The sequence below is a fragment of the Scyliorhinus torazame genome, chromosome 2 (assembly GCF_047496885.1).
Source record: "Scyliorhinus torazame isolate Kashiwa2021f chromosome 2, sScyTor2.1, whole genome shotgun sequence".
Taxonomy (NCBI): domain Eukaryota; kingdom Metazoa; phylum Chordata; class Chondrichthyes; order Carcharhiniformes; family Scyliorhinidae; genus Scyliorhinus; species Scyliorhinus torazame.
The window spans coordinates 216,177,349-216,199,419 of NC_092708.1; the positions used below are offsets into that span (position 1 = coordinate 216,177,349).

General features: G+C 47.9%; 1 protein-coding gene across 4 annotated transcripts in view; it reads left to right on the forward strand.

Moving 5' to 3' along the window:
* fam117ba (family with sequence similarity 117 member Ba) overlaps window positions 1-22,071 on the forward strand; it is a 395,823-nt gene that overhangs the window by 15,717 nt on the left and 358,035 nt on the right. The gene's annotated exons all lie outside the window — the stretch shown is intronic.

The window sequence follows — 22,071 nt, forward strand, 5'->3', positions numbered from 1 at the left end:
CCCACCTGAGCACACACTCCCGATCAACGAACCGATGAAACCGCACCAGCACCGCCCGCGGTGGCTTGTTAGCCTTGGGCCTCCTCGCCAGCACTCTATGGGCCCCTTCCAGCTCCAGGTGCCCCTGGAAGCATCCCGCTCCCATCAACGAATTTAACATGGTGACCACATAGGCCCCCATGTCCGACCACTCCAGCCCCTCCGGGAGGCCCAGGATGCGCAGATTCTTCCGCCTCGACCGATTCTCCATCTCCTCGAACCGTTCCTGCCATTTCTTGGGGTGAACCTCCACCTTTACCGCTAGGCCCAAGAGCTCGTCCTCGTTATCGGAGATCTTTTGTCGGACCTTGCGGATTGCCTCCGTCTGGGTCTCCAGCAGCTTATCAATAGAAGCCTTCATTGGCTCCAGCAGGTCCGCTTTGAGCTCCCTGAAGCAGCGCTGGATAACCTCCTGCCCAACCTGCGCCCACTGCATCCACACTGCCTGGTCCCTGCCCGCCGCCATCTTGCACTACTTCCCTCGCACTTTCTTTGGCTTCACCACCACTTTTTTAGTCGCCCCGCTCCTGGCCCAAGCCATACACTGTCGGGGGAATATTGCAATCTTCTTCCCACACTGAGAAATGTCAAACTAAATGCCGTTGGGGGCCCTAAAAAGAGCCCAAAAGTCCGTTCCAAGTGGGAGCTGCTGAACATGCGACTTAGCTCTGCATAGCCGCAACCGGAAGTGACTCTAATACATTGTTGAAGGTTGTGTTTGAGCAGAGTAATTTTGAGCTTTGCATCTTGTTCAGATACACAAATAGAATTGAAAAGTTGGCAATAGAAATGTTACAGGTGATCAAATAATACAAGGACTGATGCAGTTCTCTAGATGAGTCATAGCATCATAGAATTTACAGTGCAGAAGGAGGCCATTCGTCCCATCGAGTCTGCAACTGCTCTTGGAAAGAGCACCCTACCCAAGCCCACACCTCAACCGTAACCCAGTAACCTCACCCCATCTTTTTGGACACCAAGGGCAATTTAGCATGGCCAAGGGCAATTTAGCATGGCCAATCCACCGAACCTGCACATCTTTGGACTTTGGGACGAAACCGGAGCACCTGGAGGAAACCCGCGCAGACACGGGAAGAACTGTGCAGACTCTGCACAGACGGTGACCCAAGTTAAGAATTTAACCTGGGACCCTGGAGCTGTGAAGCAACTGTGCTAACCACTGCTACCGTGCTGCCCGTTCAGTAGAAAGTCTGGGGATTTTAACCTGCGTTCTATTAACAGATATCCACCATGGGGCAATCTTACGCAAGTGAGAAGGACTCTTAATTACAGATTCCTCCATTGGACTTGGTTCCAATGCATATGGAGGGAACAATAAGCAAAGTAAAATTGGAATTGCATGATATTCAGGTTAGACATTCTGGATAGACATGAGTAGAAATCAAAAGCATGCCAATTAAAAAGTTAATTTTTTAAAAACATCTGATTTTGAGTGTATGATGGGAATGGCAAAATAAGGTAAGTATTAGAAGGTAAGTTGGATTGAGAAGCAAAAGGAATTTATATCTGAATGGTCTATAGAAACAGAAATAAGCCATTTAGCCCCTTGAACCTATCCTATTTGGCATTGCCAGCAAACTTTGATGGCTCTGTATATTCTGCTGCTGATAAAGGCACAATTTAGTCAAATTTGAGTCACTATCAAAGTTGTGAAAGGCATTAGTGGAAAAGAAAAAATAGATCACTCCAAATTCCCAGGAAGAAGATTATGCAGAAGTGCCAAGAAACAGAGGTGCATTCCGGTGGCGGCTATGAGGGAGTAGGTCGCACATTTGGTGGCTCCCGTTTCGGTTGGACCTTTTGCCCTGACTTTTTTGCGCTTTTGAACGCGGAACTGGAAAGCAATAGTACTCAGGCACAGGACACATACAGAATTGTATGGACCTAAGAAGCCAGAGGGACCGTAACAGCAGAAGAAGTGGTCGAGTAAGGGCACAGTGGAGGCCGTGAGAGAGACCAGCATGGCTGGTGTTCAGAGCAAGGCGCCGACAGCCCAGCCCACAATGGAGCAGATGCTGCAGACGATGCAGGGGGGCTTTTTGGCTCTGAAGCGTGACAACTTGGAGCCGCTACAGAAGTCGATTGACTGGATGGGAGACGGGCTGGATGATCAGGCTGAGAAGCTCCAGCATTTGGAGAAGTCAGTGGAGGAGCAGGCTGACTTTCAAACGGTGGCGGATGTGGAGATTCGGAGGCTGAGGGACCAGCAAAAAGTACTTCTGGAAAGGCTGGAGGACCTGGACAACAGACAGCAGAACATGAGAATCGTGGGCCTCCCGGAGGGGGCAGAGGGGCTAGACGCTGCCGCATATGTGGAAGGTATGGTTCAGAAGTTGCTGGGGAACGAGGTGTTCCCTTGCCCGCCGGTGGTGGACAGGGCACACACCGCGCAGGTGAGGCAGCCGCGACAAGGGGGTCGGTCCCCCACGAGCGATGGTGGTACGCTTTCACAGGTACCTGGACAAGGGTGCTGCAATGGGCAACGAGCACACAAAGCTGTACTTGGTAAACACGCAGGGTGGTATTGTCCCAAGGTTTGAGTGCGGAGGTGGCCAGGAGGAGGGGGGGCTACAGGCAGGTGAAGGAGATACTGTATAAAAACAAGGTGAAATTTGGGCTGCTTTTTCCAGCGCGACTGTTACGTATGAGGGTCAGCACCACTATTTCGAGGAACCCGAAGAGGCGATGGACTTTGTTAAGAAGCAAGGGCTGGCCCGGAGCTGAGGACGTTTGGACTCATGTTAGAGCTTTTAAGTATATGTGGTGTCTCTCCCGTTTTGAAAATTGCCTGTATGTTTGGATCTGTTTGTCGTTTCTTTTTTCGACCTTTTTACGGTGTTGGAAGGCGGTAGGGATGTAATTTTTTTTTTTTTGGTGTGGTTTACCTGAATGTTTCCTGTTTGGGCTCTTTGATTAGTTGAGTTTGGCTGGGGGGTAAATAATAAAGAAAACAGTTAAAAGAGTTGGGTTAAAATGGATGCTTCATGGGAACTGTATGCAGTCTTTTTCTGTGTCTGTACGGGAAGGACTGAGAGTGCCTGTTAATTCTTATCTCTTTTTTTTCTTCTTGTTTAACTTGAATTGTGCAATTATGGGGGTTGTTTATGACTTGTATAGAGCGTTTGCTTAAATAGGGCTGATCTGGGGAAGTGGTATGGATGGGTCGGGGGAGGGGTGACTAGGAACAATGGGTAGGAGACGTGCTGGCACCGAGGCTGGGAGCCCCAGGCTAGCTGAGTGGGGCTAGTCAAATGTAGCCGAGGTGGGGGGTGTGCATATAGTTAGATTAGAGCAGCGGTTAGGTGATAGGATGGTATGGGGGGGGTGGAGGGGGGGGGGGGGGAAGAGGGGGGCTGGGGGGGGAGGGAGAGGGGGGCTGGGGGGTGGGGGGGGGAGAAATCATTCTGCTGATCGGGATGGAAACTGGGCATGGCAACAGTGAGGAGGTCATGGGTGGAGCCGGTCAGGAGGCGGGCCAGATGAAGCGCGACACATGGCTGGGGGGCTGGCCAAGGAAAGTGGATGGCTGATCGGTTAAGGGGGGGGTGCGAAGTGCCCCCCAACCAGGCTGATCACCTGGCATGTTAGAGGGTTAAACGGGCCAGTGAAGAGGGTGCGTGTTTTTGCGCATATGCGGGTTCTGAAGGCGGACATAGTCTTGTTGCAGGAGACGCACCTGAAAGTGGCAGACCAAGTTAGGTTAAGGAAGGGCTGGGTCAGTCAGGTCTTTAATTCGGGGCTTGATTCTAAGATGAGGAGGGTTGCGATATTGATTAATAAAAGGGTACAATTTGAGGTGGAGGGCACAGTCGTGGATGGGGGTTGCAGGTTCATTATGGTGAGGGGTAAGCTCGAAGGGGTGAGAGTCCTCCTGGTCAGTGTGTATGCCCCTAATTGGGACAATGTGGATTTTATTAGGAGGATGCTCGGTAAGATCCCCGACTTGGATTTGCGTAAGCTGATCATGGGCGGGAACTTTAATACAGTCCTGGACCCGAGCCTGGACTGGTCATGTTCAAGAACGGGCAGGTTGCCAGCAATGGCAAAGGAATTGAGAGGGTTCATGGAGCAAACAGGGGGAGCAGATGCGTGGAGATTTAGTCGGCCGACGGCGAGGGAGTTCTCGTACTACTCCCACATCCACAAGGTGTATTCCTGAATTGACTACTTTGTTGTGAGTAGGGACCTGCTGGCCGGAATGGTGGGGGCAGAATATTCAGCAATTGCCATATCGGACCATGCTCCATACTGGGTAGACCTGCAGTTTTGTAACGACAGCTTTCAGCGCCCACCATGGAGGCTGGAAGTTGGACTACTCGCGGACGAGGCGGTGTGTGAGAGGCTGAGGAAATGCATGCAGAATTACCTGCAGGTGAACAATACTGGAGAAGTCTCGGCAGCGGTGCTCTGGGAGGCACTGAAGGAAGTGGTGAGAGGGGAGCTGATTTTAATCTGGGAGTAAAGGGACAGGACAGATGGGGCAGAGACGGACTGGCTGATTAAGGAAATTCTACGGACGGACAGGAGTTATGTGGAATCTCCGAGGCCAGAGTTACTCAGGAAACGACAGAGGCTGCAGGCCGAATTTGGGGTGCTGACTACAGGCAAGACTGTAGAGCAGCTTAGAAAGGTAAAAGGTGTGATTTATGAGCCTAGGGAGAATGCCAGTAGAATGTTTCTCAACAACTAAGGAAGAGGGAAGCCGCTTGGGAAATAGGGAGGGTAGTGGATGGGGAAGGTAATCTAGTGGGTGACCTGGGAGGGCTGAACAAGGTCTTTAGGGACTTTTATAGGAAGCTGTACACTTCGGAACCACCCGGGGGGATGAGGTGATTCCTGGACGGACTGACCTTCCCAGGAGTGGGGAGGGGGCTGGTGGACGGACTGGGGGCCCTGGTCAGGATCAAAGAGGTATTGGGGGGCCTGAAGGGTAAAGCCCCGGGGCGGGACGGGTATCCGGTGGAGTTTTACAAAACATTTGCCGGGATAGTGGGGCCGGTGCTGGTCAGGGTCTTTAACGAGGCAAGAGACAGAGGGAGTTTACCCCCGACGATGTCGCAGGCCACCATCTCGCTCATTCTGAAATGGGGATAAGGACCCCGAGGCTTGTGCGTCATGCAGACCGATCTCTTTGATCAACGTAGACGCCAAGATTTTGGCGACCAGAATTGAGGACTGTGTACCGGATGTAAATGTGGAGGACCAAACTGGGTTTGTAAAGGGGAGGCAGCTGGTGGCCAACCTAAGAAGGCTGTTCAACGTGATTATGATGCCCCTGGTGAACGTGATTATGATGCCACTGGAGAGTAGGGAGGTAGAGATAATGGTAGCCATGGATGCTGAAAAGGCTTTTGACCGGGTCGAGTGGGATTATCTGTGGGAGGTACTAGGACTGTTTGGGTTCGGGGCTGGGTTCATCTACTGGGTTAGGCTATTGTATCAGGCCCTGGAGGCGAGTGTAGGACGAACAGGACGACATCAGACGACTTTAGACTGCACCGTGGGACAAGACGGGGCTGTCCTCTCTCCCCACTGCTGTTTGTGCTGGCCATAGAGCTGCTGGCAATTGCACTGAGCTTCTAGGGGCTGGAAAAGGCTGGTCCGGGGTTGGGGGGGGTGGGAAGTGGAACATAGAGTCTCGTTATACGCAGATGATCTGCTGTTATATGTATCGGACCCAATGGTGGGGATAGACGGTAATATGGCAAACCTGAGGGAATTTGGCTGGTTCTCCGGATACAAACAACTTGGCTAAGAGTGAGTTGTTTGTAATTCAGGCGAGGGGGCAGGAGAGTAGGCTGAAGGGGTTGCCGTTCAGGCTTGTGTGGGACCGTTTCCGATATTTGGGGATTCAGGTGGCACGGGACTGGGGCAAGTTGCATAAGCTCAACCTGTCCCGACTGGTGGAACGAGTGAGGGAGGAGGTCCGGAGGTGGGATGTGCTCCCGCTGTCATTGGCGGGGAGGGTGCAGACTGTTAAGGTGACGATTCTCCCATGGTTCTCGTTTGTTTTTCAGTGTCTCCCCATCTTTATCCCGCGGTCCTTCTTTAAGAGGCTGAATAAAATTATTCTGGGGTTTATATGGGCAGGGAAGTTTCCGCGAGTGAAGAGGGTGATGCTTGAAAGGAACAGGGGCGAAGGGGGGCTGGTTTTGCCGAACTTCAGCAACTATTACTGGACGGCCAACATAGCGATGATAAGGAAATGGATGGTGGGTCGGTTTGGGAGCGGATGGAGGCTGCTTTGTGCAGGTGCACTAGCTTAGCAGCCCTGGTTACGGCGCCTCTGCCGCTTCTGCCGGCACGGTACTCCACCGGCCCGATAATGGTGGCGGCTCTTTGGATCTGGGGCCAGTGGAGGAGTCATGTAGGGGGAGGTAAGAGCATTGGTGTGGACCCCAATCTGCGGCAACTACCGATTTCCCCGGGGAACATGGACGGGGGTATCGACTGTGGAGGAGGGCAGGGATTGTGAGGATGGGAGATCTGTTCCTGGAAGGGCGCTTTCCGAGCATGAGGGCTCCGAGCTGGAGGTGAAGTTTGGGCTGGCGAGAGGGAATGATTTTAGATTCTTACCGGTGCGGGATTCCCACGTCTCCCGCCGAAGGGGAGGCAGGACAGGGTACTTTATCTGGGAGAGGATAGCGTCTCACAGACTGAGAACCTGAAGCTTAAGTGGGAGGAGGAGGAGCTCGGGGGGGGGGGGGGGGGGGGGGGGGAAGAGGGTGAGGGGGGGGGGGGGGAAGAGGGTGAGGGGGGGGGGGGAGGGTGAGGGGGGGGGGGGGGGGAGGGTGAGGGGGGGGGGGGAGGGTGGGGGGGGGTGGAGAGGGTGAGGGGGGTGGGTGGGGGGAGCTCGAGGGTGGTAATTGGGCAGAAGCCCTGAGCAGAGTAAACACAACCGCAACATGCGCCAGCCTGATCCAGTTTAAGGTCATGCACTGGGCCCACATGACGGCCGAGATGAGCAAATTCTTCGGGCTGGAGGACAAGTGTGCTAGATGTACCGGAGGGCTGGCTAACCATGTACACATGTTCTGGTTGTGCCCTAAACTCGGGGTTTTGGCAGGGATTCACAGATGTCATGTCCCGGGTATTGAAAACTGGGGTGGTAATGAGCCCTGAGGTGGCAATCTTTGTGGTTTCGGAGGACCCGTGAGTCCAGGAAGAGAGAGAGGCCAACGTTCTGGCCTTTGCTTCCTCGGTAGCCCGGCGACGAATACTGTTAACATTGAGGGACTCAAAGCCCCCGAGGGCTGAGGGATGGTTATCGGACATGGCGAGTTTTCGTGGCCTAGAGAAAGTCAAGTTCGCCTTGAGAGGTTCGCTATTAGGGTTCGCCCGAAAGTGGCAGCTGTTTATTGACTTCTTCGCAGAGGAGTAAGCGTCAGCGTGGGGAGTTGGGAGGGGGGGGTGGGGGGTGGGCTCGGGTAGAGTAGAGTAGGGAGATATTGAGGCAGGTCCTTGCGTGAACAGAGCCGAGGTTTGCACTATGTTTAATTTGTAATTTGTGTCTTGACTTCTTTTTTGTACTGTACAATGTCACTTTTTCTATATGCCTAAAATACCTCAATAAAATTGTTTGTTAAAATTTAAAAAAATAAATAAAGAGGTGCAATGCATGTTCATGAGGAAAACTTGGTGAGAAACATTTATTGATAAAATCACTACAGTGCAGAAGGAGGACATTTGGCCCATCAAGTCTGCACCGACCCTCTGAAAGAGCACCTTAGCTGGGCCCACAGCCCACCCTATCCCTGTAACCAACAGTCCCATTGGACAGGGACAATTTAACATGGCCATTCCACCTGACCTGCACATCTTTGGACTGTGATGGGGGAAACTGGAGCACCCAGATGAAACCCACTGGGACAATGACCCAAGGCTGGAATTGAACGCGAGTCCCTGGAGCTGTGAGGCAGCAGTGCTAACCACTGTGCTACCGTACTGCCCTTTTGAGTATATTGGGATTAAATAGACTGGTTTCTCCCTTTAATCTTTGATATTGCAGAAACTGCTTACATTTTTCAGCAGCATTGGCGAAGGAAATAGAAATGGCAGAATTGGGTGTACAATAAAGGGTGAAAAAGGTCTGAGACTGCTTCCACTGTTGATCAAGATAGTTTAATGAAGGGTAATATAAGGGAACATCTTGTTCGGCTAGTCATAATTTTTCAAACATATTTTCAGACGATGTGAATTTTGGTGGAACAGATTCAAATATATCTTGGATGAGCACTGACATTGAGCAGACAGCACATAAAATTTAACATGAGGAACTTGAGATTTGGGAGAGAAGGTTATGTACTTATTGGACTGAGCAGGGAAGAGATAAAAATGCAGAGGTAATTTTAAATCTGTATTTAGCCCTCCTTCAATACTTTGCACTTATGGTCACCCTACTTCCAAGAAGAGTAAGAAGTCTGACAACACCAGGTTAAAGTCCAAGAGGTTTGTTTCGACTCACTAGCTTTCGGCTGTTCCTTCCTCAGGTGAATCTTATTTTTTGATCAGTCTGTTGAGTTGGTTCCTTGGGCGGATCTGCGGGTAACTGTCTGGAGTGTTCCTGGTTGTTGAGTTGTCGGTGTACTTTTTAGTAGTCCATTCTGTTCAGTATGACAGCGACCTCTCCTTTGTCTGCTGGTTTGATGACAAAGTTGCAATTGGTCTTGAGAGCATGGATGGCATTGCGTTGTGCTTGGGTGACGTTCGGGGCTGTCTTGTGAATGTGACTGATTAATCTGTCATTGACGCGACGCCTGACGGCTTGAGCATACATGTCGAGTCTAGGGCAGCAGCCTTTCAGAGGGGTCCAATTTGACTCTTTCCTCTTAGGTTGCTGCACTGCAGATCTCTCGGTTTGCTGTTCCTGTTCATTGGTTGTCTCATTGAGATTGCTATCGGGCTCTTGGGGTCTGTGGAAGAACTCCCGGAGCCTCATTCGCCTGATGAATTCCTCCGTGTCTGCCGCGAGACAGATGGGGTCCATTTTGGAGGTTGTGCAGAAATTGAGCCCTCTGCTGGGGACTTTGATTTTGTCTGGTTGAAGGGTGTAGTCACAAGTTTACAACAGATTTCCCTGCATTGTTTTCTACTGTGGTACCGGGGGTGGCTTGGTTATGAGGGGCATAGACAGAGTGGATAGTCAGAGGCTTTTTCCCAGGGTAGAGGGGTCAATTACTGGGGGCATAGGTTTAAGATGCGAGGGGCAATGTTTGAGGAGATGTACAAGGAGATGTACGAGGCATTCTTTTTTTTATGCAGAGGGCAGTGGGTGATGATGCCGAATTTCTCAAGATTCCTGTTCTTGGTGTACATATAGGCGGCATAGTACCGTTGTCTCGTCTGTTTGGCGGTGTCCCGCAGCTAGTCTGCTGCGTCCTGAATGCAAGTTGAGTATATGGACTCTATCTTGGTTTCCAGGTTGCGACGTCTGCTGTAGAGCTGGTGTACGAGGTGGTTGAGGAGTGTAAGAGAGGTGCGATGGCAGAGTCTCTCGGCTTATTACAACAAAGAACAATCAAACAAAAGAAAAGTACAGCACAGGAATAGGCCCTTTGGTTCTCCAAGCCTGCGCCGACTATGCTGCATTTAATCTAAACTAAAATCTTCTGCACTTCCTGTGTCCGTATCCCTCTATTCCCATCCTATTCATGTATTTGTCAAGATGCCCCTTAAAAACATCACTATCGTCCCTGCTTCCACCACCCCCTCCGACAGCGTGTTCCAGGCACCCACTACCCTCTGCGTAAAAAAAAAAAAGAATGCCTCGTACATCTCCCCGTCCATCTCCTCTAAACTTTGCCCCTCGCATCTTAAACTTATGCCCCCCAATAATTGACCTCTCTACCCTGGAAAAAAGCCTCTGACAATCCACTCTGTCTATGCCCCTCATAATTTTGTAAACATCTATCAAGTCGCCCCTCAATCTCTGACGTTCCAGTGAGAACAAACCGAGTTTATTCAACCTCTCCTCTGTAGTCTTTCGGGATCTTTATAAAAATTAAAAAAAATTCAGAGTACCAAATTCATTCTTCCAATTAAGGGGCAACTTAGTGTGGCCAATCCAACTACCCTGCACATCTTTGGGTTGTGGTGGCGAAACCTAACCAAACACGGGAAGAATGTACAAATTCCACACGGACCGTGATCCAGAGCCGGAATCGAACCTGGGACCTCGGTGCTGCGAGGCTACAGTGCTACCCATTGCGCCACCGCACTGCCATTTCCTTTTGGGATCTTGTCTGCTTTCTTGCATCTTTGTAGAAACGTGATGTCAGTGTCTATATGTGCGAACTTCTTGGAGATCCTCTCCACTTTGAGCAGGCAGTTTGCAGGGTTGATGGTAGCCATGATGTGGAGATGCCGGCGTTGGACTGGGGTGAGCACAGTAAGAAGTCTTACAACACCAGGTTAAAGTCCAACAGGTCTGTTTAGACTGACTAGCTTTCAGACCGCAGCTCCTTCTTCAGGTGAATTCCTCAGGTGAAGAAGCTGCGCTCCGAAAGCTAGTGTGTCGAAACAAACCTGATGGACCTTAACCTGGTGTTGTAAGACTTCTTACTGTGCCCACCCCAGTCCAACGCCGGCATCTCCACATCCAAAAGGAATGTTCCGCTGTTGGAGAGTTTGCCAAGGAGTGCCACACGATTGCCCAACGTTAGGAAAATCAAACATACAGATAAGTTGTGTACTGTGAGTCAATTGTCTCCTGAAAAGAGCGAAGGCTGGATGGGCGGCACGGTAGTGCAGTGGTTAGCACTGCTGCCTTGAGGCGCTGAGAATCTGGGTTCGATCCCGGCTCCAGGTTACACTGTCCGTGTGGAGTTTGCACATTCTCCCCGTGTCTGTGTGGGTCTCACTCCCACAACCCAAAAAGATGGTTGGTAGGTGAATTGGCGCCACTAAATTGCCCCTTAATTGGGAAAAAAAGAATTGAATATTCTAAATTTATATTTAAAAAAAATGGAAGGCTGCAAAGGGGTACAACGGGATCAACCTTTACTTAAAAAATGGTAAGCATATGGAACAAAATGGTAAGCATATGGAACGAGTTACTGGCGGGTCAACAAAATGTACAGGCTTTGAGAAGGTGCAAGAAACTTGCCAATCATGCCAAATTGCTTTTTGAAAAACTCCGCAATCACTTAATTCCTCCCCTCCTTTTCACAATGGTAGTAACTGACATTTCTAATGTTCAAATCAGCTTTTAAGGGTGTGGGGGTGACAATTCATAATGTGTGTAAGACTTGCTAACTGAGTTGTCTTTTGCCTGCTTTATTTCTATATGTAAAAACAGTCATTGAATTTGGCGGTTGAAGTGCTATTTGAGATGTGTTCGGCGCTGTATAAATCCAAGTATATCTGGAGAAATCTCTGGAAGGAATGTACTTTTAAAAACCTAGTGTTGCTAACTTTTGCCTTAGTTTATTTGCTCTGTTTTATCACCTTTGCTCTTGAGTCGCCAGGTATCTTTCTGATACCGCCACGTGGTTCAATAATCCAATACACCGCTTAGTAATATTTAAATCAAAGCACATTTATTATACACAGTAATCACTACTCATGCATAAATTCTACGTCTAAGCTACTTCTACGACTAACAGGCCAATACTTAACTCGGAACTGGCCCACCAGGTCAGAGAAATGAATGGCCTTTCGTTCGGGTTCTGAGCCTGCGGGATTCGAAGTTGGTACAGATTGGTAGCTAGGAGTGCCTATCTCGTAGCGAGCGTTGAAGTAAGACTTACTGGATTTTAGCGAGGGCTGGACCGGTCACTGTCAAGGGTTGGTTCGTGTTGCTGAGTGACCCGGTCAAGAAGAACGATTTAAACTTGGACTCTATTCTTATAGTCCCCAGGGGCTTCCCGCCTTTCGGGGCGGACCCTGTACCTGGTTCCAAGTGATTGTACTTTGTCCCAATTACTTGGTTCGATTTTCTCCAATGCTGGAGCGATTCCTTGATCGATGGGCGGCCTTGAGGTGGTCGTTCACCTCCCTTTGTGTAGGCTTCTGCTGGCGCCGACGAGTCTGGGTTGGCTTTATGTATCTAAATGTTGCTCATTGTTCCTGGGGATTGCTCATTAATATGCAGATGGCTGGTGTTTTGTTGTGCTGATGGTTGCCGGTATTGATCTTGTCTGGCCTTTCCAGAGGTAAATACACACTCAACCCGCAGCTGCTTGTTTGTGTCCTGTTGGCTGACTTTCCCATCAGCCTTTGCCGTTCGCCATTTTAAATCGGGAGTTAGCCATTCTAAATCGGGAGTTAGCCATTTTAACTGGCTACACTGGTAAACTTTTCAAATGTGAGACATTGATTTCTAATAAAATGCTGATTGAAACAAGAGTAATGCAATATTTAATTTTTAACAACAATGTCAAACTGATAACTGAACTTTCGTAATGAAGTTAGGATTTACAGAAGAGATGCAAAAGTACTTTAATCACGGCAAGGTTTTGGAACTTCAAAGGGGTAGAGTTTAAATGTGAATCAATTAATAAGCAAGAGTGGTAAACAGCAACTGATTTGCGGCTAACGTGGCTGTAATAGGCCCTGCCCTTTAAGCCAAACAATTTAAATCTCATTAATTGTAGGAGAGATCCAAGTGAGAGTACTCTGAATACATAGAACATAGAACATTACAGCGCAGTACAGGCCCAAGAGCTTCTATACATTGCTGGCACTGTGCTGATGACTACTGGATATAACTTTGCCAGAATGTGCAGATTTCCCACAACATCAATCTAGTGGCTTTTTGATCCCATTATAGATGCCCCTAACATTTTCCATCAAAGAAAACTGCTCCAAGGAGATGAATGACTGCAATACACAGTTGGAGAGATGGGTCAACAAGACCTTTAGTTGTGCTCTGGAGGGAGCTTAGTCACTGGCGCAGCTCTGGACATGAGAGCCTGCAGGTGTGGAAGCAAAGGATATCAAATCCCCAGTAGAGGAACTTAGCAAAGCTATTAACTTGTTTGTTGTTGCCAAAGCTCCAGGAGATGTTATACAACCTGATCTTGTCTAGCACAAGAAACTGGTGCTCCAACCTCTGCCCAAACGTCTGTGACAGGATATGCATATTTTTCCAATTAAGGGACGATTTAATGTGGCCAATCCACCTACCGTGCACATCTTTGGGTTGTGGGGCAAAACCCACGCAAACACTGGAAGAATGTGCAAACTCCACACGGACAGTGACCCAGAGCCGGGATCGAACCTGGGACCAGCACTGTTGCTTAACAGCGCCAAGGACCGGGTTCGATTCCCAGCTTGGGTCACTGTCTGTGCGGAGTCTGCACGTTCTCCCCAGGTGCTCCAGTTTCCTCCCCCAAAAGACTTGCTTGTTAGGTGAATTGGACATTCTGAATTCTTCCTCTGTGCACCCGAACATGCGCCGGATTGTGGCGACTAGGGGATTTTCATAGTAGCTTCATTGCAGTGTTAATGTAACCCTATTTGTGACACAAAGTATTTTATATTGGTTCAGCCTTTACAGAGGAATTAATAGCCTGTTACCCAAATGGGGAAGAGAATGTGGGGTAGAATATGACTGTTGAGTTTTTCATTAAGAGCTATATTATGATTTATACTCTCCATTTTACTGCTTCTGGAAGCAGACCATTCGGCCGAATGTTTTCAGCTCCACATACAATTCTTCAGATAATGGAGCAGCTCATACCTACTTGCAGCAAGACCTAGACTTCATCCTGGGGGTCGGGTTCACCATGCAATTTAATATTCATGAACCACTCATGTTTAGGCAATGACTGTCTCCAGCAAGAGACGTAGCCATGATATGCAATGGACATTATTTTGATTACCTGAATATGCAAACTTATGTGCTAACATCTCCGAGACTGGCACAAACATAGAACATAGAAAATACAGCACAGAACAGGCCCTTCGGCCCACGATGTTGTGCCGAACCTTTGTCCTAGATTAATCATAGATTTTCATTGAATTTACAGTGCAGAAAGAGGTCATTCGGCCCATTGAGTCTGCACTGGCTCTTGGAAAGAGCACCCTACCCAAACTCAACACCTCCACCCAACACCAAGGGCAATTTGGACATTAAGGGCAATTTATCATTGGCCAATTCACCTAACCCGCACATCTTTGGACTGTGGGAGGAAACCGGAGCACCCGGAGGAAACCCACGCACACACGGGGAGGATGTGCAGACTCCGCACAGACAGTGACCCAAGCCGGAATCGAACCTGGGACCCTGGAGCTGTGAAGCAATTGTGCTATCCACAATGCTACCGTGCTGCCCTTGAGAACAAATAAATCTACACTATATCATTTTACCTTAATCCATGTACCTATCCAATAGCTGCTTGAAGGTCCCTAATGTTCCCGACTCAACTACTTCCACAGGCAGTGCATTCCATGCTCCCACTACTCTCTGGGTAAAGAACCTACCTCTGATATCCCTCCTATATCTTCCACCTTTCACCTTAAATTTATGTCCCATTGTAATGGTTTGTTCCACCCGGGGAAAAAGTCTCTGACTGTCTACTCTATCTATTCCCCTGATCATCTTATAAACCTCTATCAAGTTGCCCCTCATCCTTCTCCGTTCTAATGAGAAAAGGCCTAGCACCCTCAACCTTTCCTCGTAAGACCTACTCTCCATTCCAGGCAACATCCTGGTAAATCTTCTTTGCACCTTTTCCAAAGCTTCCACATCCTTCCTAAAATGAGGCGACCAAAACTGTACACAATACTCCAAATGTGGCCTTACCAAAGTTTTGTACAGCTGCATCATCACCTCACGGCTCTTAAATTCAATCCCTCTGTTAATGAACGCGAGCACACCATAGGCCTTCTTCACAGCTCTATCCACTTGAGTGGCAACTTTCAAAGATGTATGAACATAGACCCCAAGATCTCTCTGCTCCTCCACATTGCCAAGAACTCTACCGTTAACCCTGTATTCCGCATTCATATTTGTCCTTCCAAAATGGACAACCTCACACTTTTCAGGGTTAAACTCCATCTGCCACTTCTCAGCCCAGCTCTGCATCCTATCTATGTCTCTTTGCAGCCGACAACAGCCCTCCTTACTATCCACAACTCCACCAATCTTCGTATCGTCTGCAAATTTACTGACCCACCCTTCAACTCCCTCATCCAAGTCATTAATGAAAATCACAAACAGCAGAGGACCCAGAACTGATCCCTGCGGTACGCCACTGGTAACTGGGCTCCAGGCTGAATATTTGCCATCCACCACCACTCTCTGACTTCTATCGGTTAGCCAGTTCGTTATCCAACTGGCCAAATTTCCCACTACCCCATGCCTCTTTACTTTCTGCATAAGCCTACCATGGGGAACTTTATCAAATGCCTTACTAAAATCCATGTACACTACATCCACTGCTTTACCTTCATCCACATGCTTGGTCACCTCCTCAAAGAATTCAATAAGATTTGTAAGGCAAGACCTACTCCTCACAAATCCGTGCTGACTATCCCTAATCAAGCAGTGTCTTTCCAGATGCTCAGAAATCCTATCCTTCAGTACCCTTTCCATGACTTTGCCTACCACCGAAGTAAGACTAACTGGCCTGTAATTCCCAGGGTTATCCCTAGTCCCTTTTTTGAACAGGGGCACGACATTCGCCACTCTCCAATCCCCTGGTACCACCCCTGTTGACAGTGAGGACGAAAAGATCATTGCCAACGGCTCTGCAATTTCATCTCTTGCTTCCCATAGAATCCTTGGATATATCCCGTCAGGCCCGGGGGACTTGTCTATCCTCAAGTTTTTCAAAATGCCCAACACATCTTCCTTCCTAACAAGTATTTCCTCTAGTTTACCAATCTGTTTCACACTGTCCTCTCCAACAATATCACCCCTCTCATTTGTAAATACAGAAGAAAAGTACTCGTTCAAGACCTCTCCTATCTCTTTAGACTCAATACACAATCTCCCGCTACTGTCCATGATCGGACCTACCCTCGCTCTAGTCATTCTCATATTTCTTACGTGTAAAAGGCCTTGGGGTTTTTCTTGATCCTACCCGCCAAAGATTGTTCATGCCCTCTCTTAGCTCTCCTAATCCCTTTCTTCAGTTCCCTCCTGGCTATCTTGTATCCCTCCAATGCCCTGTCTGAACCTTGTTTCCTCAGCCTTACATAAGTCACCTTTTTCCTCTTAACAAGACATTCAACCTCTCTTGTCAACCATGGTTCCCTCACTCGACCATCTCTTCCCTGCCTGACAGGGACATACATATCAAGGACACGTAGCACCTATTCCTTGAACAAGTTCCACATTTCACTTGTGTCCTTCCCTACCAGCCTATGTTCCCAACTTATGCACTTCAATTCTTGTCTGACAACATCGTATTTACCCTTCCCCCAATTGTAAACCTTGCCCTGTTGCACATACCTATCCCTCTCCATTACTAAAGTGAAAGTCACAGAATTGTGGTCACTATCTCCAAAATGCTCTCCCACTAACAAATCTATCACTTGCCCTGGCTCATTACCCAGTACTAAATCCAATATTGCCCCTCCTCTGGTCGGACAATCTACATACTGTGTTAGAAAAGCTTCCTGGACACACTGCACAAACACCACCCCATCCAAACTATTTGATCTAAAGAGTTTCCACTCAATATTTGGGAAGTTAAAGTCGCCCATGACTACTACCCTATGACTTCTGCACCTTTCCAAAATCTGTTTCCCAATCTGTTCCTCCACATCTCTGCTACTATTAGGGGGCCTATAGAAAACTCCTAACAAGGTGACTGCTCTTTTCCTATTTCTGACTTCAACCCATACTACCTCAATAGGGTGATACTCCTCAAACTGCCTTTCTGCAGCTGTTATACTATCTCTAATTAATAATGCCACCCCCCCCCTCCCACCTCTTTTACCACCCTCCCTAATCTTATTGAAACATGTATAACCAGGGACCTCCAACAACCATTTCTGCCCCTCTTCTATCCAAGTTTCCGTGATGGCCACCACATCGTAGTCCCAAGTACCGATCCATGCCTTAAGTTCACCCACCTTATTCCTGATGCTTCTTGCGTTGAAGTATACACACTTCAACCCATCTCCGTGCCTGCAAATACTCTCCTTTGTCAGTGTTCCCTTCCCCACTGCCTCATTACACGCTTTGGCGTCCTGAATATCGGCTACCTTAGTTGCTGGACTACAAATCCGGTTCCCATTCCCCTGCCAAATTAGTTTAAACCCTCCCGAAGAGTACTGGAAAACCTCCCTCCCAGGATATTGGTGCCCCTCTGGTTCAGATGCAACCCGTCCTGCTTGTACAGGTCCCATCTTCCCCAGAATGCGGTCCAATTATCCAAATACCTGAAGTCCTCCCTCCTACACCATTCCTGCAGCCACGTGTTCAACTGCACTCTCTCCCTATTCCTAGCCTGGCTATCACGTGGCACCGGCAACAAACCAGAGATGACAACTCTGTCTGTCCTGGCTTTTAACTTCCAGCCTAACTCCCTAAACTTGTTTATTACCTCCACACCCCTTTTCCTACCTATGTCGTTGGTACCAATGTGCACCACGACTTCTGGCTGCTCACCCTCTCCCTTAAGGATCCTGAAGACACGATCCGAGACATCCCTGGCACCCGGGAGGCAACATACCTTCCGGGAGTCTCGCTCGCGACCACAGAATCTCCTATCTATTCCCCTAACCATTGAATCTCCTACAACTATTGCTTTTCTATTCTCCCCCCTTCCCTTCTGAGCCCCAGAGCCAGACTCAATGCCAGAGACCTGGCCGCTAGGGCCTTCCCCCGGTAGGTCATTCCCCCCCCCCCCCCCCCCCCCCCCCCCCCCCAACAGCATCCAAAACGGTATACTTGTTTTGAAGGGGAACGGCCACGAGGGATCCCTGCACTTTCTGCCTGTTTGTTTTTTTCCCCCTGACTGTAACCCGGCTATTCTTGTCCTGTACCTTGGGTGTGGTTACCTCCTTGTAACTCTTCTCAATCACCCCCTCTGCCTCCCGGATGATCCGAAGTTCATCCAGCTTCAGCTCCAGTTCCCTAACACGGTCTTTGAGGAGCTGAAGTTGGGTGCACTTCCCGCAGGTATAGTCAGTGGGGACACCGGTGGTATCCCTCACCACCCACATCCTACAGGAGGAGCATGTAACTGGCCTAGCCTCCATCCCCTCTTACCTGACAGAATATAACTGCCCTGTGGACTAACTAGATCCCCGCCCTCCGACCCTGCTCCCAGTCAGCTACACTTTCTGTAAACTCCTGGCTCTCTTCGCACTCTTCGTGGAAATGTCGGAAACAAAATGAAAGGAGCACCTTACTCCCTCCTCACCTAACTCCCTCGGTCACCAAACTCTCACTATCGCACTCAAATGCATTAATTAATCTGACCCGACCTATTTCAGGATATAGGCAATAATTTCGACTAGGAAGTTCCATATGGAGAGTTTAATGAATTATCTTAAAATCTCAGGGTATCAAGTGATAATTGTAAATGAAAATAATTGCAAATATCTTCGCAAACATAGTTCAGTTTGGTATGTTATGGCACCTTGGGCATGGTCAACCCCACCCCCCCCCCCCCCCCCCCCGATTCAGGTGAGAAACACTCTTAAATTAACCATTAATTCTCAGAAAAGAAATGTCTTTATATTTATATCTCTCGGGTGCCGCAAAGTCTCTGATTTCTGATGTCCAAAGCTAGTGAAGTGTACTATGTCGTAACTTTTGAATTTCTCATTCTCTCTGCTGCTTGTCTTAAAGATAAATGTCCATTACGCATCCATGGGTCAAAAATGATCGCAAAAATAAAGGGGTGTGGAAGGGAATGTACATGAAGGGCCCTTGCAGGTATAGCAAGTGTTGTGTTTTGATTTGTTGGATGACAATGACCTGCAAGGCAAGTTAAACTTTGTTAACATTCTGTGGATTTTGAGGTGCTTCGGTAAACCTGTAATTAAACTCCTGCATTAGAAGTACTGCATGGGGTTTATCACCATATTTTAAAATCCTCTTTTCTTCTGGAGACACCTTGCCTCTGTTTTCTCATCAAACTGCTTTTGGAATTGTTTATGTGCTCAGTGCATTGACAATTACATGCCACAGTGCTAAAAGTATGATTCAAAATATGTCTTGTTTTAAGAATCTGAGAAAAATTGGGTATGATGGACCTTTCAGCTCATGGAACTTTGTGCTTTTTGCAGACCCTCTAATTTACACTACATGGATCAAAAAAAGGTTATAACTATTGGCTTAGGAATTCCAGTTTTTTTTTTTTTTTGTTTTAAATTGCGAAGTTGAGAAACTAATCTTTGCTCTGGTTGTCCAAACTGAATTTTTATTCAGCCATTTTTTATTAAAGTAAATTTAAAAGCATACAACTTTCTCTTGGCCATTGTACTCTCATGTTAACTTAAGTTTCACATGTTAACTTAAGTTTCACAGGTGCCAGCAGTTTATTAATATTTCACCATTCTTGCTGTATCAGCCTAGTTAACTGGAAGGTAATCAAGGCAAATATTCACCATGAACTAACAGGACGGACTAATAGTTCACTGGAAATTCAGGATGTCTCTGGCATTGTACACGGTCAAAGAGGGTTTATTTTTCTACAGGGCATTACACAATAGACCTACTGTTTGATTCAGCAGCGGACCAAGCTAGTCCTTCATTTGAAATTTCCATGTGTGGCCTTCCCGCTAATGTGTTCCGTTTCTTATCTGTTAGCGTAGTAATGAATATTTGCCTAAATTGGAGCGGGATGAGGAAAGATAGTGTAATTTACCATATATGTTACCACAGTCCATGTAGAAAATGATTTATTCACTTTTAAGCTAAGTTTTTAGTTGGGTGGGTCATTCTGAGTTGATTTCTGCCATGTAATTTTTCAATGGGAGTTCTGATTGAAGGACATAAGTTTTTAAAGCTGGAAAAGTAATGAAGTTTTATTACATTTCTGAAGCGCAACCCTTTACTGCATTTAGGGTCTCATGGACTTCCATGTCGCTCGTCAACTCTGACTTCACTGCTGCAAGGTTTTACAAATGTTTTTCTGATACCCTTGATTGATCTACATTTTATTCTTTGCATAAGATGTGGACGGCGCTGGCAAGGACAACATTTGTTGCTCATCCCTAATTGCCCTTGCACGAGTAGCTTGCTGGGCCATTGCAGAGGGTTGTTAACAGTCGACCACATTGCTGTGGTTCTGGAGACTTGGGCGTGTCTGGAGACTTGGGCGGAGAAATGGCAGATGGAGTTTAATCCGGACAAATGTGAGGTAATGCATTTTGGAAGGGCTAATGCAGGTAGGGAATATACAGTGAATGGTAGAACCCTCAAGAGTATTGAAAGTCAAAGAGATCTAGGAGTACAGGTCCACAGGTCATTGAAAGGGGCAACACAGGTGGAGAAGGTAGTCAAGAAGGCATACGGCATGCTTGCCTTCATTGGCCGGGGCATTGAGTATAAGAATTGGCAAGTCATGTTGCAGCTGTATAGAACCTTAATTAGGCCACACTTGGAGTATAGTGTTCAATTCTGGTCGCCACACTACCAGAAGGATGTGGAGGCTTTAGAGAGGGTGCAGAAGAGATTTACCAGAATGTTGCCTGGTATGGAGGGCATTAGCTATGAGGAGCGGTTGAATAAACTCGGTTTGTTCTCACTGGAACGAAGGAGGTTGAGGGGAGACCTGATAGAGGTATACAAAATTATGAGGGGCATAGACAGAGTGGATAGTCAGAGGCTTTTCCCCAGGGTAGAGGGGTAAATTACTAGGGGGCATAGGTTTAAGGTGAGAGGGGCAAGGTTTAGAGTAGATGTACGAGGCAAGTTTTTTACGCAGAGGGTAGTGGGTGCCTGGAACTCGCTACCGGAGGGGGTAGTGGAAGCAGGGACGATAGGGACATTTAAGGGGCATCTTGACAAATATATGAATAGGATGGGAATAGAAGGACACGGACCCAGGAAGTGTAGAAGATTGTAGTTTAGTCGGGCAGCATGGTCGGCACGGGCTTGGAGGGCCGAAGGGCCTGTTCCTGTGCTGTACATTTCTTTGTTCTTTGGAGTCACATCGCCGCGGCCAGACTGGGCAAGGATGGCAAATTTCAGATTCTAAAGGACAATTGATGGTCGCTGATCCTGAGACTAAATTTCAATTTGGGGTTTCATTATTTGAAATGAAATTCCACCAGATGCTGAGGTGGGATTTAAATCCATTTCTCAGACAATTAGCCCGGGACTCTGAAATACTGCTGCCACTTGTCTCCCCTTTGTAATTTAGTCTTAAATTTAAGCATGTGCTCAATTATAGTTTCATTTTGTGGCAAATGAACAAGCCTTTGTCATGCACTACTTCACAGATTAATAACTGCAGAAGAGGCCCTTTGACCCATCGAGTCTGCACCGATGCATGAAAAACAGATGACTTGCCGACCTAATCCCTTTTGCTAGCACTTGGCCCATAGTCTTAAATGTTATGAAGTGCCAAGTAATCCAGGTACTTTGTAAACGATATGAGGCAACCTGCCTCTACCACCACCCTCAGGCAGTGCATTCCAGACTGTCGCCACCCTCCTGAGTAAAACATTTTCCCTCCAATCTCTCCCCATAACTTTCTGCTCCTGACCTTGAATCTGTGTCCCCTTGTAACTGACCCTTCAACAAGGGGAACAGCTGATCCCCATCCACCCTGTCCTCATAATCTTGTACACTCGATCAGGGCGCCCATCAGTCTTCTCTGCTCCAGCGAAAACAACCCAAGCCTATCCAACTTCTCTTCCAATCTTAGATATTGCATCCCAGGCAACACCCTGGTGAAGCACCTCTGCACCCCCTCCAGTGCAGTCACATCCTTCCTATAATGTGGCAACCAGAGTTGCATACAGTACTCCAGCTGTGGCCACACCAAAGTTCTATACAACTCCAACATGATCTCCCTGTTTTTTTAATCTACGCCTCAATTGATAAAGGCGTCTCGTATGCCTTTTCCACCGCCCTATTAACTTGCCTGTTTACCTTCA